This window comes from Dipodomys spectabilis, unplaced genomic scaffold (assembly GCF_019054845.1).
Source record: "Dipodomys spectabilis isolate Male_0828 unplaced genomic scaffold, ASM1905484v1 ptg000483l, whole genome shotgun sequence".
Lineage (NCBI taxonomy): Eukaryota > Metazoa > Chordata > Mammalia > Rodentia > Heteromyidae > Dipodomys > Dipodomys spectabilis.
This window is the reverse complement of record NW_024871160.1, coordinates 3,471,203-3,489,031: the sequence shown is the minus strand read 5'-3', so window position 1 is coordinate 3,489,031 and position 17,829 is coordinate 3,471,203. Positions and strand designations below refer to the sequence as shown.

Here is a 17,829-nt window from a genome sequence, read left to right as displayed (position 1 = left end):
ATAAACATGGTAAGATTCAAATCTAGTATGAGTGCTCAAGCTACACCATTTTACAAGATAGTTCTGACTGACCTGTATTCCTTGAGTTTACATACAAGTTTATTGATCAGGTGGACCAATATACTACAGATATCTAGATGTTTGATAGTCACTCATATTTTGCACCTTGTGAAAACACAAGACCTCAAATATTATATAGGGAAAAATGTCTTTAGAGAATGCTTAAAACAACTAAAATTAATTTAGGAATGAGTTAAGATTTAGATAACACATAGCATAATAAAGTTGAATGATAACGACTTGAGCTGTACTACAGAGGAGAGTGAGAGGGGATAGAATGATGGACCACCTAGGAGCTGAATGTCATTGTTATTGTGTTTCAAAAACAAAAAGACTTCAGAGAAGAGAAGCACGAAAATAATCAAAGTGTCCTTAATCAAGTTTTTTTTAATCCACCTAATAGTGTGGACTGAGAGTCAGAGAAGATGAGAAAAATAAAATAGAAAATAAAGCATTGTATAGTCCTCTTACAATGTAAATAAATTGTAATAGGAATATGATAATTAATTTCCAAAGAAATAACGGAAACAATAGGTAAACTCTAAAGGCAAAAAGAATGAACAGAGAAAAGAAGCAAAGTAAAACCTTTATAAATAACAAACACAAGAATTTGGAAGTGAAAAAGCAGTGGAAATCTTCTAAATAAAATAACAATAAAAATTGCTAACGTGGATAGAAAATGGATCACATTGTATCATATATAATTTTGAAAAAACATATTAGGAATGAAAATTTAAAAGTCATAATTTAAAACACTATTAACATTGTAACTACACAGTATAGTTCAGTGGTAAAATCTTGACATAGCATATGTGAAATAATGGTTTGATCTCCCAAGAATTACAAAGTACACACAAAGCACACACACACACACACACACACTACATACACACATTTGGAATATTGATAAAATATTAAATAGAGGAAATTATCACAAATAATAAAAATAGGTTAATATATGAAATCATTATATTGCTCGTACTATTTAGTAGAAATCAAATAGTCACAATATACTTGGATTCTTATAGATTAAGTGAAGTGAAAATTAAGAAATAGAAGAGATGAGAACCTTTGCAAATAAGTTTTAAATAATAAACTTTTTGAAACATGTATCCTTTTATTTTGACAAAAGACTGATATTACTGGTGTTTTAACCTCAAGATTTAGAATATGATAACCAGGTGCTCTATATCTCGCTACAGGTGGCTATATCTCTAAACCTTTCACTCTGGATACTTTTATGATAAGGTCTCATAGTTTCTCAGGCTCTCCTGAATTACAAACCCTATTTTTAGTTCCTACCATAGGTAGAAAATGGCAGCCACAAATCACCATTACAAGCTCAAACTTTTTTTTAATTCAAGTACAAATATTTACAAAAAAGTGACCAAGAAATGAAGCCTTTCTTAATATAGTATGTGGTTCTTGAAAATACAGTAATTATTTGTTACCTGGAAAAATATGTTTAGAATTATAAGAAAATCAATTTATTTAAATTCACCAACCATATAAAAATTAAGAAAATAATTTTAAATATTCACATGTTAAATATTTTAAAAGTAACATATATGTGTCTGAATAATTTACATGTGTAAAATCATGCATAATTAAATTAATCCTACAACTCTGAAAAAAGAATTATCCTAAAGAAACAAGAAAGTAAATAATCAAGATCAAAATTTGAAGTATAGAAAATAAAATGAAGTGTACTCTTTAGTTGACTTAAGTAACTGTAAACACTTTTTATATCAGTTTTATAATAAAAATGCATGAACAAAGAAAGCAAAAGTACATTTGATCAATAGCAACAGCAAAAGCATCAGTAATTGTTTGAGTATACAAAAAAATCAATGGAGGGGATAACAATGTTCCTTCCAAAAGAAATATACTCATTACCTTATTTATGTACCTCTGTACATTACCTGTACAATAAAATTATATTGAAATTAAAAATAAAACAAATAATATAGCAATTAAGAATTCTTAGAAGTTATTAGTTAAAAACTTTATAAAAAACTGCCCCAAGTACCCAAGGAATATACTTTGATGATACTATTTAAATACTTAAACTTCAGCAGAAAAGCAAACTGTTTAACAATTGTTACAAATAAAGTAATAAATCAGAATACATTACTGTACTAATCATTGAATGGATTTTTATTGGCAGTCAAATATGTAAGAAATGAGGTAATGTGCCATTCGTTTGCTCTTAACAAGTGAGAAAGAATTTTCTAGGTCTTTTAAAATATATCATAAGTTTAATGAAGAAACTGTTCTGTCACATCATATGATAATCAGATAAAGATGATATTAGAGCAAAGAACAGATTGTACTATGTTTTGGGATGTTAATGTATGTACTTACTTTGGTTTTGGAAAAATGTGAGGATTTCAAATTAGGGTATTGTTCTTGCTAGGCTGGCATTATGTCAGTGGTTAATTTTAAGATAAGGGTTCCCTTTCCACAAGAACATGCACCTGATCTGTCCTTTTATCTTTCCCATCATCAATGGCATCAGAGTTGCACACCAACTTGTCTAGCTTCCTGGATCCTGCAGTCCTTCCAATCTTAGTCTCTAGATAGTGCAGGATGGTGGAAATATTCCAATGCACCCAGCTATAGATTGAGAAGGAACTCCCTAAAATTTGGCCTGGTTTCTGTTCTCAAGCCTCCTAAGTAGTTAAGAGTACAGATTGGAGCCCCTGGTGCCAAACAGTAACAGTATTTTTAAACAATGAGACATTTATATGACAAGCTTGTGATTACCTCAGGAAAAGAATAAAAGAGCAGTGAAGCATAGAGAACAGACAGAATTTTAGCTAACTTCTCAGAGGGTGAATCAGCTTAGCTAGCTACTCGGGAGGCCGAGATCTGAGGGTCTGTCAATTTTGTTAATTTTTTCGAAGAACCTTCTCATTTTGTTGATTCTTCATATTGTTTTTTTTATTCTAATTCATTTAATTCTGATTGAATTTTAATTATTTCTTACCATCAACTGGATTGGGGTTTATCTTGATGCTCTTTTTCAAGGAGTGTCAGATCTCATTAAATTGTTGGTTTCAGATCTCTCCAATTTGTTGATGTAGGAACTGAGAGCTATAAACTTGCCTCTGAATCTTGACTTTGCTCAGTCCCAGAGGAGCCAGTAATCTCTGTGCTAATTTTTGTTGAATATCATGAACATTTGAACATCGTTTCTAAGCACTTCCATGACCCACTGGTGTTTCAACAGTGTGTTTTTCAGCCTCCGTGTGTTACTGGACTTTTTTGGTGGCTTTTTGTGTTGAGTTCTAATTTTATTCCCTTTTGGTCTGAGAGAATGCAAGATATGAATTCAATGTTTCTGAATTTTGACAAGTTTGATTTGTGACTTAAAATGTGGTGTATTTTGGAAAATGTTCCATGTGCTGCTGAGTAAAAAGTGTACTCTGATGCTGCTGGATGAATATTCACTAGATGTCTGCTAAATCAGTTGATGTATGCACTTGTTTAGATCTGTGGTTTCTCTGTTGAGTTTTTGCCGAGTTGATCTATTTAGTGGGGATAGTGGTGTGTTAAAGTCCCCAACAATTAATGTCTTTGGATCTATGTGAGATTTAAAGTAGTATTTCTTGGATAAATTTGGGTGCACTATTGTTTGGCAAATATTTAGAATTTTAATATCCTCCTGAAAGAGAGATCCCTTAATTAGTATGTAGTAACCTTCTTTATCTCTTCTCAATAATGTTAATTTGAAGTCTATTTTATCTGATATTAGGATTGCAACTCCTGACTGTTTATGGGAGCCGTTTCTTGGTAAATTTTGTTCTAGCCTTTCACTTTCAAAATATGTTTGATTTTTTTTAATTTAATTTAATTTTTTTTGTGAACATACTGTACAGAGGGGTTAAAATTACATGGGCAGGATAATGCATATATTTCTTACCAAGCATTGTGGCCTCCTCCTTTGTTTACCCTTCACATCCCTTCCATACCTCCCCCTCCCCCCCCCAAACCTCCCCCCATCCTCCCCAATCCTCCCTCCCCCTGCACCAACGTTGTAAAGCTCGTTTTCACATGACCTTGTACTTCTCATTGTTGGAACAGGTCCACCTGTATTCTTAAACGACTTGTTTTTCCCCATCTCCTCCACAAGTTATACTGACATCAAATATAGTGAAAGCAGGGGTTATACTGGGGGGAGGGACATACAAAGCAACAAAGAGATAATCTTATAAATGCGTTAGAAACAAATGCATGAAATAAAAAAGCATTAAAATACATATATAAGGGTTCATTTTCCTAACATCACGTTATCTGACTTTTTCCGCTTGACTCATACATATACTAGCTATTGCAAATAAGGGAAAACATGGGACCTATGTTTCTTTGGGCCTGGCTTACTTCACTTAATATAATTTTTTCCAAGTTTTTCCATTTCCTAACAAATGGGGCAATGTCATTCTTTCTGATGGAGGCATAGAATTCCATTGTGTATATATACCACATTTTCTTGATCCATTCCTCTACTGAGGGGCATCTGGGTTGGTTCCATATCTTAGCTATGGTAAATAATGCTACAATAAACATAGTTGTGCTGGTAGCGTTAGTGTGGTCTTGTTTGTAATCATTTGGGTAAATGCCCAAAAGTGGGATTGCTGGGTCATAGGGGAGCTCTATGTGAAGTCTTTTGAGGAACCTCCATACTGCTTTCCAAAGTGGTTGAACAAGTTTACACTCCCACCAAAAATGAAGTAAGGTTCCCTTCTGTCCACATCCCCTCCAACATCTGTTGTTGTTAGAGTTTTTGATTTTTGCCATTTTAACTTGTGTGAGGTGATATCTCAATGTTTTGATTTGCATTTATTAGTTAACTCTCCCAATGTGTTTGATTTTTATGGGCAAGTTGTGATTCCTGAAGGTAGAAGATAGAAGAATATTGCATTTTAAACCAACTAGACAGTCTATGTCACTTAATTGGAGAATGACATCCCCTAATATTGAGAGATAGGACTGAGAGGTATGTGGGTGTTCCTGCCATTTTATCCACCTTCTTGGGGGCTACACCTACTGGATTCTTCCTATGGTTCTTGGATTCTGTTTGTATGTGGTTTCTTGGCCTTTATTGTAGTCTTGTTAGTTTTCTATGTTTAGGACATCTTTAAGCATCTTTTGTAGAGCTGATTTGGTGGAGATATATTGTTTGTTTTTCTTTGCTATGGAAGATTTTTATTAGATCTTCAATTATGAAGGAGAGTTTAGCTGGGTGATAGTTGTTTGTCTTTATAGCATGGCATACATCATTCCAGGCTTTTCTGTTTTGTCTCTGTTGAGAAATCTGAGGTGATTCTAATTGGTTTTCCTTTATATGTGACTGATCTTGACAGCTTTAAGGATATTTTCCTTGGTCTGAATTGATCCTGTGTGGCTTATAATTGGACGATGGGATGTCCTGTTCTTGTCTGGTCTATCTGGAGTTTTAAAAGCTTCTTGTATCTGAATATGCCTATCTTGTTGCGTGTTGGGAAGTTCTCTGCTGGGATCCTGTTGAACAAATTTTCTAGACCATTACCTTCTGTCCCTATGTGCTCCTCTACACCTATTTCCCTTAGATAAGGCCTTCTAATTGTGTCCAAGTGTTGAATAGATCTATTCATATTTCTTGAATTTGTCTTGGATAGTTGTATGTTCTTTCTCTATAATACCTAGGCTGTCCTCACTGTGGGAGATTCAATCTTCGGCATGGTCTAACCTACGGTCAAGCCTTTCTACTTTATTTTTCATTTCTTTTCCTTTTAATTGGTTTGCTGTTATGGCTTCAAATTCTTTGTTGGAGCTTTGTTTTAGATCTTGTATGAAATTCTTTACTTCCTTAATTTGGTGTTCAGTGTTTATTCTCAAATCACTTTGCTGATTGGTTATGGTTTCCTTGGACTCCCATTCCTTCTGTTGGGCTCCATTCAGCATTCCCTTTGTGGTCTCCCTGACTTTCAGGTGTCTGTTTATGGATTCCATGAATGGCTCTATTGATCTTTGTCTATGCTCATCCCGCTCTTGCAATTCTTGTATTATTCTTTGAATAGATTTCTCACGTTCATGCAACTTCTGTAGTTCTTCTTGACTGTTCTCAGCCTGCTTACAGAATTCCTTTATTTCTCTTTGAGTATTCTCAACCTGCTCATGCAATTCCAGTATCAATCTTTTAGTAGCTTTCTCAAGCCCATGAGCTTCCTGTTTTGATCTTTGGTTTGCCTCCTCTCTCTCCCTATCATGCTCACACTGAGTCCTTTGCAGGGTTTCAATTTTCATTCACCATGTTTACCAGGAGTGTTTGTAGAGGTTTTTGGGAACTCTCCTCTGGATTATTCATTATCTGTTCTGTCACCTGATTATCTTGAGTGGGAATTGAGATACCTGGACTTGCCATTTTCCTTGTGTTTTTCTTGCTTGTTATGCAGATTTGGAATGAAAGTAATGCCAGTTTTGTGCTAGAACACCATTTTAAGGCAAGCATCAACCAAAGTCCTGTAATTGCATAGTCAAATGTCTGAAGATACCATCTAGTTCAACAGATACAGTCTGTTCAACATTAAATAACTATGTATTAATGGGCTAAGAATACCAAAGAAGAATTTGACAAACCAGAAATTATTATGTTTAGGGAGAAAGGTGGGTTAGAGGGATGTGGAAAGGTAAAAGGAGAGTGAAATTAACCAAATCTTAATCTCACAGAGGGAAATGGATTGGAAAGTATGATAGGAAAGAGAGAAGAAAAAATTTTAAAAAAGAGACAAGAAAAAAATGGAAAGACAAATATTTAAATTTTAAAAGTGAAACTCTTAAAAGTAATGAAAATTAAAAGAAGTAAAATTGAGAGATGAATCGGATTAGGATGAAAGGAGGGGAGGGATAGAAAGGAGACCTGAAAAACTAAAAAATAAAAATACTTCAAATAATTCATAGGTATAAATAGATAATACTGCTATTAAGGAATTTAATCCTAAGAGGTTTTGAATTGAGTAATACATTTTTGGATTAAGAATGTACACAATGGGGGATAAGGTCTTATAATCAATGACAGGTATATAAGAGGTGAACAGAACAACAAATAATTCATGCAAAAAGAACTAAAGATGAAAAAGTAAAACGAATGAGAAAGAAAGAACAAAAAAGACCAACAGGTCAATAGACATTTTTATTAAAAAAAAGCACACACACACATATACACCTAAAATAAAAGTTATAAGAGGAAGAAAAAAAGATTAATAAAAACAATTTTTAATTAAAAAGTAAAAATTTAAAAAAGATACAAAAAAAGACGTCTTTGATTTTGTTTTTGGGGGTTGATGGGATGATCCAGTATCTCCCTTTTGTCAGTAACCAGTCTCTTGGTGGAGTCTCTGGTTTGCTTGTGGTGTTTGGTTTTCTGTGGCTTGATTGGTTTCTTAATTCAATTTGTTTGGGCAGGCAGAAAAAAATATGTTGGTTTACCCAGAAGTTTGTGATCCCCTCCCAGGCTAGTTCAGTGGGAAGGAGATCTGCTTTGAGTATCACAAAAGAGGGAGGTGGCTGTTTCCTCTAGTTTGGAGTTGCTGTGATAAGGCTGGGTTCTGGGTAAAGTTGAGGCCTTTCAGCAAACAGTAGCTTTTCCCTGTGGGGCTAGCTTCTGAGACATTCACTGAGCCCAGCCTGGAGCAATGCTCAGGGTTTATGTTTACTGAGTTTCAATTGATTGTCAGGGCTGCTGTAGGGAGGATCAGCCTCTGACTCTGTTTACCCAGTGAAGAAAGCCACTCCTTCTTGGGTGTAGCTTTCTCTGCCGCTTTGTGGTGACTTTCCCATGGGTGGAGTTGAGAATGGCAGATCAGGGTAGGTACTTGTGACTCGCTAAAAGACTATTTTGTTTTCATCAAAGAACTGAGTTGGATCTAACTGCTTAGCCAGGCCTTTGTCTACATCAAAGATGGATATCTCCAGTGTTGGAGGGAGGGGTGGCCTTCCCTCCTCTGCTCCCTTTGAGAAGGAGTGAGGATGTCAGTTTTGTACTCACACTGGAATGTTGGTTCCTGGGTAGCTTCTGGTCTGCTATCTGCAGGATGAAGATATCTGCTACTTGTCAGTTCTTGCTGGTGTTGAGTAAAATCTGCTCACCCGCTGCATCTGACACATTTGTCCCAGACTCTCTGGGTTGTAGTTATGGCAGCTATGGATGCCACCACAGCCTGCACAGCAACCTCAGCCATGGCGGCTGGAAAATGCTCAGATCTGTCTCCTTACCTGATTTTCCCTCTCTGCCCAAACTCTCTGTACTGTGATGGCACACTTAGTGTGCCTAGGACTGTTCACTGGAACTCTAGAACTGCTTTCTATGTGAGAGCTTGTTTATCCACCAGATTCTCCTCCGCCATCTTCTCGAAATTTCTGAAGGTGTTTAAATATTACTGGAATTGTTTTGGAATAAATAATGTTCACCTTGACTATCTTGAGAAAGAAAAATTGGTTTCTCAGCACTATAGGTAAGAACTTGAGTGAAAGAAACAAAAGGAAAAATGAGGAACAACTCAACACATACATTCAAAAGAACCAAAACAACCCAAGAAAACACAAGTTAACTCAGTACTCAAGAACCTGCAGGAAATGCAAAGATTTTTTTATAAATAGCTATGATAAGCTTATGAAAATCCTGACTACATGGGAGTCTACTATTGTGAGGTTAGTGGTTAAAGCTCAGACTGGACAGAAAAATCTATACATAATACCAGGCACTTGTTATTCTAAATTCCAGGAAGAATAACATGAAGTAGACTGAGCCCACGATCATACACAAGTAGGAAGCAAGATTCTATCTGAAAGTTAATCAGGACAATTTAGGGCTGGGGCATGCCAAAGTGGTAAGAACATCCATTTAGGAGACACAAGACACTCAATTCAAATTCCAATATTATGGGTATTAAAGAAAAAAAGCTATGACTTTAAATAATGGGAATAATTGCAAGATTTGAATATTTGAGTGGAGAAAAATCCATGAGAGAGATAGAGTTTACCCATGTTGCAATACTTTCTACATAAGTGATAATATTATGTGGTACTCCAGACATAACAGAGTTACCTTGCAAATGAGCATGGATGTGCATTTGGGTGAAGGTAATACTCTATTTACACAGGTGTAAATTAAATACTTTTTGGGGGTAGATTTTAGTTCTTGTACTAAGAGCCTGGGTGATATCTCTGAGTCTTTTCTCTCAAGGCTATCACTCTACTACTTTGAGCCACAGTTCCAATTCTGATTTTCTGTTGGTTGTTTGGAGATAAGAGGCTCATGGACTTTCCTGACCAGGATGGCTTCAAACCATGATTGTCAGATCTCAGCCTCCTGAATAACCAGGATTCCAGGCCTGAATCGTCCATGTTTTTAATAATTTAGTATATTGTACAGTTACAGAAGTTATAATTTATCATTATAACCTTTATAATATATATGTGTATATTTATATGAATGCATACATATAGAAATATTTTAACATATTTTTGTATCTATAGTAGATTTATGAAATCATCCTTCATAATAAAATAACATGGAAACAAGTTTAATGAGGAGCAAAGCAAAAGGAATTGTCATGTTTCTTGTTGTGGAATGAAATATGAATTGTGAGAATCGGTTTGAGAAAACCATTTAACAAAATGGATAATGGCTATTAATTCCAATCCCTTTATTTGCCCATATTGTGCATCCTCACACATGAGTGTCAAAGTCAAACCACACTTTTTTGCCTTTGTATTTAAATCACATGTTATAATTTAGGGGATAGGTGAAATAATCAAATAAAGATTAAAATAATGGTAAGTGTGGCTATGGGTTATAGCTGAAAATTATTTTAAATATGATAATAGCTATTTAAAAAATTCCACATCTCTTACTTTTACTCTATTTTCATTTACCTCATTCCCACATTAGGAAGGTACATAGAAGGTTCTCGCTAAATTATGTGTAAAATTATGAAAAAATATATTAAAAGAATATGGGCACATCAGGGCTGCAAAAGTGGCTCAGTGGTAGAGCTCTTGCCTTACATGCATGAGGCCCTGGGTTTGATACCTCAGCACCACATAAGCAAAAAGAAGAAAGCCAGAAGTGACGCTGTGATAGATTGCTAACATTGAGCAGAAAAGCTGAGGGACAGCGCCAGAGGGGCCCAGAGTTCAGGCCCCTCGACCGGACAGAGAAAAACAACAACAACAAAAGAATATGGGCACAGTGTGGACCTGAAAAACGTTGTGAAGGAGATGAAGGAAGGGATTTGCTAATTCTGGCAAATTGGCTGGAGGATTGCTCCCAGAAAAATAGTGATGAATTCTTCTAAAAGGTTAGAGTAAAATCACTCTCACCATCATGTTCACTACTGTACTATTCACCGTAGAGAATTTATGGAAACAGCCCAGACGCACTTTAGCAGAGGGATGGTTGGAGAAAGTGCTGCACATATACACAATTGGATTGCACCCATCCATTATAAAGACTTACAGCATTTGCAAAGAAATGGTTAGATCTAAAATTATGTTAAGTAAACGAAGTCACAGCCAGACACAAAAAGGACGCATATTTAGAATCCAGAATTTTATGCAAGTTAAACAACAGTATTAATCAAAGCATGCTATTTACAGAGGAGTACTTAACAGGTGCAATTTCTTATGAAATTGAACTTTTAATCCAACAAAATGAATACCAGGAGACTACCACTTGGAAAATGTGAGGGGAAGTCAAAGGGAAGAAATAAAGAGACTTACGGAAGTAGACAGTGAAGCTATAATATTCAATGCAGATAGTATGAAACTAGCAAAAACGAAAGTGGGTTGAGGTTTGGAAGGATGTGAGAAAGTTGTGTAAAGATCCATTGTACTTATAAACTGATTCGTTGAATGGAAAACCCTTTTTACAACTATTTAATAAAAATATAATTAAAAACAATGGAGACATCTGATCTTAAACCATGAGTCAATATGATAATTTTCTTCTCAGAAATTTTCTTTGCAGGTATTTTCCTCATAATGACAGAAAATTGAACAACACAATGTATATCAATACATCACTTTGCATATCCTAAATAGACAATATAAAAATCACAGTAAAAATATTAGAATATATCACATGATAAAATAACAGGTAGAAAGTATCAAACTCTGATTATTTTTCCAAGTACTTTACCTTTGGTATCTAATTTAATCCTCACAATAATCCCATAAAGTGGAACTACTTCTATTTTTAATTCTAAGATGACGATATTTAAGTCTTCAGAGTTGAAATTACTAGTACAACACTGTACACATGGTAAGTGTTAGCCTGCATTCCATTCCCACCATATGAACTAACCTCATTCTATTTTATAACTAAATACCAGCACTCAGTCTACTAATTCTAGGAAAATTCCCAAAATTATTGTGCACACTCTAATAATATTTCACTTTATCTTTGTTAGAAAATAGGTAACTAAGTCGGACACCGGTGGCTCACACCTATAACGCTAGCTACTCAGGAGGCTGAGATCTGAGGATTGTGGTTCAAAGCCAGCTCGGGCAGGACAGACTGTGAGACTCTTATCTCTAATAAACCACTAGTAAACTGGAAGTGGCACTGTGGTCCAAATGGAGAGCACTCGCCTTGAGTGGAAGAGCACAGGGACAGCACCCAAGCCCAGAGTTCAAGCCCCATGACCAACAACAACAAAAAAAGAAAATAAGAAGTATCTGTAATATGAAAACTCCAAGTTCATAATCAATTTATACCTCCCTGGTGAAAGGAATTGCTAAACTACAACATTCTTGATTTCTAGCTCAAAATAGTAAAAATCATATTTTATCCTTTCACTCAACACTGCACTGCCTGGGGACCCCATCTCTGGTTAACACAGTCTTACTGAAAGAATGACCTGCCCAATTCCTGATGGAAATAGACTGCAGGTCTTTTGGAGCAATTGTTTCCACATTGTAGCTCACCTAAATTGTTTACCATTAGAAGTATTTTGATTGCTTTTTATACCCAACATTTTGAGAGAAAAGTACTACTTTAAAATGTTATTAAAGAAAGACTGATATAAAAATCACATTTGACCCCAGATACATATTTTACCTTTCATATACGCAAAAATGCAGTCTTACCTATCATTAGTGTTAGGAAAGAGAGGGTAAAAATCATAGACACCAAGACCTAATTTTGAATTAAAGACTCTCCAACTTGTGAATACAATTGGTTTAAAAAGACATCAATACTACTGCATTTTTAAGTCCCTATGATAATGATAATGATTCCCTATGATAATGACAATGATAAACTATTAACACTTAAAAATAACTCATTTTCTTGGAAGTAGGACAAAAAACACAAGGTTAATCCTAATCATTTTAAAAGACCTTTATTTATACTAAAAGTTCACTCATAACTATAAAGATTCTAAAACTAACTGAAGTAGAGAAGAAATAATTTAACTGCATTATCTACATTCAGTGGACTATTAATTCAAAACAAAATTATACTAATAATTAGCTTACCCAATTCACTTACATTCTTTTATTCTATTCCATTTACTTTCATAAAAACTAGGTTTCCATAAAATGAAGCATAAAAAAGCGTATAAACCCACTTACATTTTCAGATCTTAACAATATTTATTTCAGAAATTTTAGCTCCACAGTCAATGAACTGAAAAAATACTAAAATATTCAAAGGATTTTCAGAAATTGCAAGACTTGCTCTGGGATGTTATGTATATTGGAACAGATATTCAAAATCCTTATTTGTTAAAGTTGCCATAGTTACTCCCACAAAAGAGCCATTAGTAAAGATTCCTGTGCATGTACAAAACACCTTCAAATGCATCCACAATCTGGACATGACACTTGCTTTTTGTTTGTTCGTTTTTGAAAGGAATATCTAACAAGCATATCCACAATACTTATTTTCAATGAATAAGATGGGATAGTCAAACATAATATGGGTTGCATTATCTCTTAGTGAGAATAAATATAATCTTGCAAAGGAAGTGATTTTCAACAGAAATCCGGAAAGAGTTCATGCAACTTGTGTTTCACAGGAGTCACCAGAGAATAATACCTGTTTGGTCAAGTCGGTCCAAATCACTCCATGAGTGTATCTTAAAAGTATAACCAATTTAAGAGGTCAAATATGTATTTTGTACTGACAATCATCTTATAGCAATAACTTACTAACTACAATGTCTGTATCTTCTTACCTAACATACATTAAAAGCTGAAAGTGGTCTCTTTTTCTAACAATATTGTAAATGCTTTGATTATGATGTTATTATTAGACAAATAATATGTACAAAGGGTGGTTCCACTGAAATGACATGACAGAACACTGATAAATAAAAACAGTACAACACAGTTAGCTTTTTTCAGCCTCACCCTGTCCACATTGGCAAGCAACATTGCAACAGCACACACACACATATACACATACACACATGTTCGCACATGTACACACACATATACATGCATGCTAAATTCAGGGTTTTTTGTACAAAAAAGTCCAAATAAAATATTAGTGATTAGGACAAATGATAATATGCCTTATTACAAAATAATACATAAACCATTACCACGCATGTTATATTTTACCTGCCTCTCCACATGTGACCACTTAATTTATTTTTAATTAATTAATTACCTTATTAATTAATTTATTTGTTTGGTGCTAATACTAGGGCTTGAACTCAGGACCTGGCTTTGTCCCAGAATTTAGTTTTTTTTTCAGTTTTCTCAAGGCTAGCATTTTACTGCTTGTACAACAGCTCCATTTCTAGCTTTTGCTGGTTACTTTCAAATCAGAATCTAATGGATTTTTTTTCTTGGTCTGCTTTCAAACCACAATGCTCATATTTCATCTTTCTGATTAACTACTACTAAAGACTTAAGCCATCAGTGTGGCTTCTACATTTTCCTCTATAGTTATCTAATGCACATACTTAGATGGTAATTTTAAAATGAGAGTATAGAAGCAAGATGTACAGTGATGATACTGTCCTGTCAGAAATTCAAGTTAGTAATGTAAGTTTATTCTTAAAACCATACACAAAAAATACCATGATATAGTGTAAGAGAACTCATTATTGAATATATGAGTCTTAAGAGCTTTCTAATAAATCCATATTTATTGGTACCCAACATTAGAAAAATGTATGAGGCATTGGTAAAATAGAAGTCCTTTGCATAACTACATACATTCCTTGTTTTAATAAGACACTTGCTTTCATCTAAAAAGTAGGCCTGTCTATTGTCTTCATGTGATTTTGATGATTGAAAGTGCTTAGTGAGAAGGTCAAAATGTATTAGTAGTCCTTCACTATCAATTCTCATTTTCTTCTTGGAGAATATAATGATCAAATCAATAGTTCAGAATCAGCAAGCAATACTTCAGAATCATGCTCCAGTGCAAGTGGATCACCAGTAAGAAATCCTCAATACCAATTTCCACAAAGTTTTGTCACAGATACAATCTCCCTGCCTTCTCTAGCTGCTTTACTACCTTCTTATTCTTTCATTGTACAAGAAAAGTATGATTCAACTGATTTCAGTGAGATCTGTTACTAGAATTATCAAGGATTTATTTTATTGTCTGTAATTTGGTAAAGTTATGTCTCTTTACGTAGACTACTAAAAATGTATTTACTAATTTCAAGTAAATATATAAATTCAATTTCCATCCCTTTTAAAAAATAAAATTTTGTCTGCTCTACAAATTGATCAGAGGCATGGATTTTGTGGCTAGCTAGGTCATTACACATCTGTCTCTATCTTTCTCTCTACCTTTCATGGTTCTCATAATATGATTGCTCCATAATTATCCTCATTTATTTTGCTTTTATATTTTTGGTTGCATCATTTCACTTTTTGCTCTGCCATTTCCCAAATCATTTATATAGAAGGCATTATTTCCTATTTTCTCATGCCTAGAATAAGCTGCACATGAAGACATCACTGGTCCTCATTTTCAGTGTGTACATTTGAATACGGAGGAATATCTTTCCTCTGCTCTCTATCAATTCCTTACTCTCCAGTTAGAATAATTTCGAATAGTAAAATTGGAAAAAGAGAAAATAAATCATGGTGAATAAACAGTTGCAGAAAATTCACCAGATATTTCTGACCAGTTCAACCAATGTGAAATATAAGGGAAATTCATGGACACCTCATTCCCACTGGCACTCAAAGTCTCTGGTTAGGCAATTCTTAGGAATATGGGGAACAAGATGAAAAAGTAAGGAATGGTATCAATTGCAAGAAAAAAATATTGGAGAAGGATCCAAGCAAATTTCTTCATTGGGCTGCCGAAAATATTCAGCTTATTACAGTGCGGAGACTTCTTTCCCAAAAGGCCACTCATGTGAATAGTAGGGATGATGATGAGTATACCCTTCTTCGAGAAGCCTACAGTGGACACTTAGACATTGTTAGTGAGTTGGTGTCTCAAGCAGCACATGCAATAACTGTAGATGACTGTACACCCCTGCCCAGTGCATATACGTGGAATAATACCAGAGTGGCTTCTTTCTTACTTCATCATGATACAGATACCAATGCCCAAACTAAAAGACTCTCTTTTTTTAATTTTTTTTTGGTCTGTTCGTGGGGCCTGAATTCTGGGCGTGGACGCTGTCCCTCAGCATTTCAGCTCAAGGCTAGCGCTCTACTTGAGCCACAGCATCACTTTCGGGTTTTTTTCTGCTTATGTGGTGCTGAGGATTCTAACTTAGGTCCTCATGTATGCAAGGCAAGCGCTCTACTACTGAGCCACCTTCCCAGGCCAAATATTTTTGTTTGTTTGATTTTTGTTGTTGTTGTGGTTTTTTTTGGTCGTACGTGGGGCTTGAGCTCTGGGCTTGGGTGCTGTTTCTGTGCTCTTCAGCTCAAGGGGAGCACTCTACCACTTGAGCCACAGTTCCACTTCCCCAAACTAAAGGACTTTTGACACCCTTACATCTTGCTGTCTAGAACTGAGATAGTAAAGATATGCTGGATAGCCTTCTGTTGAACCATTATATAAAACCAGGCCTGAAGAAAAATATAGAAGAAACTGTATTTGATATTGCCAAAAGGATAATTATGTATCACTACCTCTATGAAGTTGTGAAAGGCTGTACAAATTGTTCACCGAAGTCCTAATGGTCGGGTTAAGTTTCTTAAATTTCAAAAATGCAAGCCCATCTTTTGTGTCCCTACAAAACATTTTCACAATCCAAATAAGAGCAATATCTTTTTTTTTTTGGTCGGTCATGGGGCTTGAGCTCTGGGCCTGTGAACTATCCCTGTGCTCTTCAGCTCAAGGTGAGCTCTGTACCACTTGAGACACAGCTCCACTTCCAGTTTTCTAGTGGTTTATTTGAGATAAGAGTACCACAGACTTTCCTTCCGAGGTTGGCTTTGAACCATGATCCTCAGATCTCAGCCACCTGTGTAGCTATGATTATAGGCATGAGCCACCAGTGCCCGGCAGCACCAATATTTTACTGTAAAAATTCATGGATTCCGTGGAATTCTTCCAAGGGAATTACCTGCCTTGGATGTAAAAATATATTTAATAGTTTTTGTATACATGTATAATAATTTCTTCAGAGTTTGTGATTTTTTAATCAGAAATAATTTTAATTTAACTGTTGAAATGAGTAGTACGGAAACTACAATATTTCTGGTGCTTGTCTGAAAAAGTATATTTTAAAATATTCTATATTCTATGTTTGCATAATGTTCATAATTTATTTTCTCCTAGATATACTTTGGATTCTACATTATTTTATAATATATAGGTTCATTAATGTGTCCTTTCCGATTGCATTCCATATAGAACAGTCTGATTCCTTTTTTTCTAGGTCTTAATATTATTTTTCTTTGGGATAAAATGACAATGTTGTCTAATTTGAAAAGTTTTGTAAAGTTTCATGCTATGTAAATGCCTTTCTGAGGTGAAGATTTAATACACTGATGTCAAACTAAATTTAATAATATGAATTACGTGTATTGTTACACTTGTAATTTTGTAATCAACTTTTTAATAACTGTTTTTCATTTCTTGCATCTGAAGAATGAAAAATATGGAATACTTCTCAAATTTTCATATTATCCTTGTGCAAGTGCCATGTTAATCTCTGTATTGTAATTTGAGTATACGTGCTGCTGAAGCATGTAATATCTTCTAAATTTAAGTAGTTAATGATGCAATCTTTATATAGGGGGGTATGGGTGCCTACTTGTAAGAAGGAAACCTTATTGGTCCTAACAATGCTATCGATCTTATTTCCCTAAAATTCCGTGAATAGTGGAAAAAAATTATATTGATCAGTCGATTGCTCACATTTGCAAAATTTTTTTGTCAATGACTATATTGTCTTTTTATTTGGTATTTGATCGTACTCTCAATTATTTATAGATAGGTCCAAAGGTGATGGCTTTTTCAAGTACTTATTTATCCAACTGAATTAGCTTTGTGGACCTAATGGATTCAAAGTAAGCATTGCTTAAGAGCTACTTCTAAACTTCTTCAGCTGACAATTTCCCAAATGAGGTGTTACTGGAACAAATGTCTATCTGAGCCTTTACCCTTCTTCCATGTGGGAACAGACCAACTAGAATATTTTACCCTGACAGCAAAGTTTTTCTTACTAGAACAAAACTAATCTTGGTTACAAGGGATCATAGAGAGATGAACAGTTCAAACAGAACTGTTCAGACTAGAAGTTATTTTATCAAAATATAATTGTTTATTATACCTTCCATTTCAAA

At 34.7% G+C, this 17,829-nt stretch overlaps 1 pseudogene; it reads right to left on the bottom strand.

Annotated features, from left to right (window-relative positions):
* Positions 1-17,135: 17,135 nt before the first annotated feature.
* LOC122098651 lies at positions 17,136-17,232 on the bottom strand (annotated as a pseudogene).
* Positions 17,233-17,829: the final 597 nt, after the last annotated feature.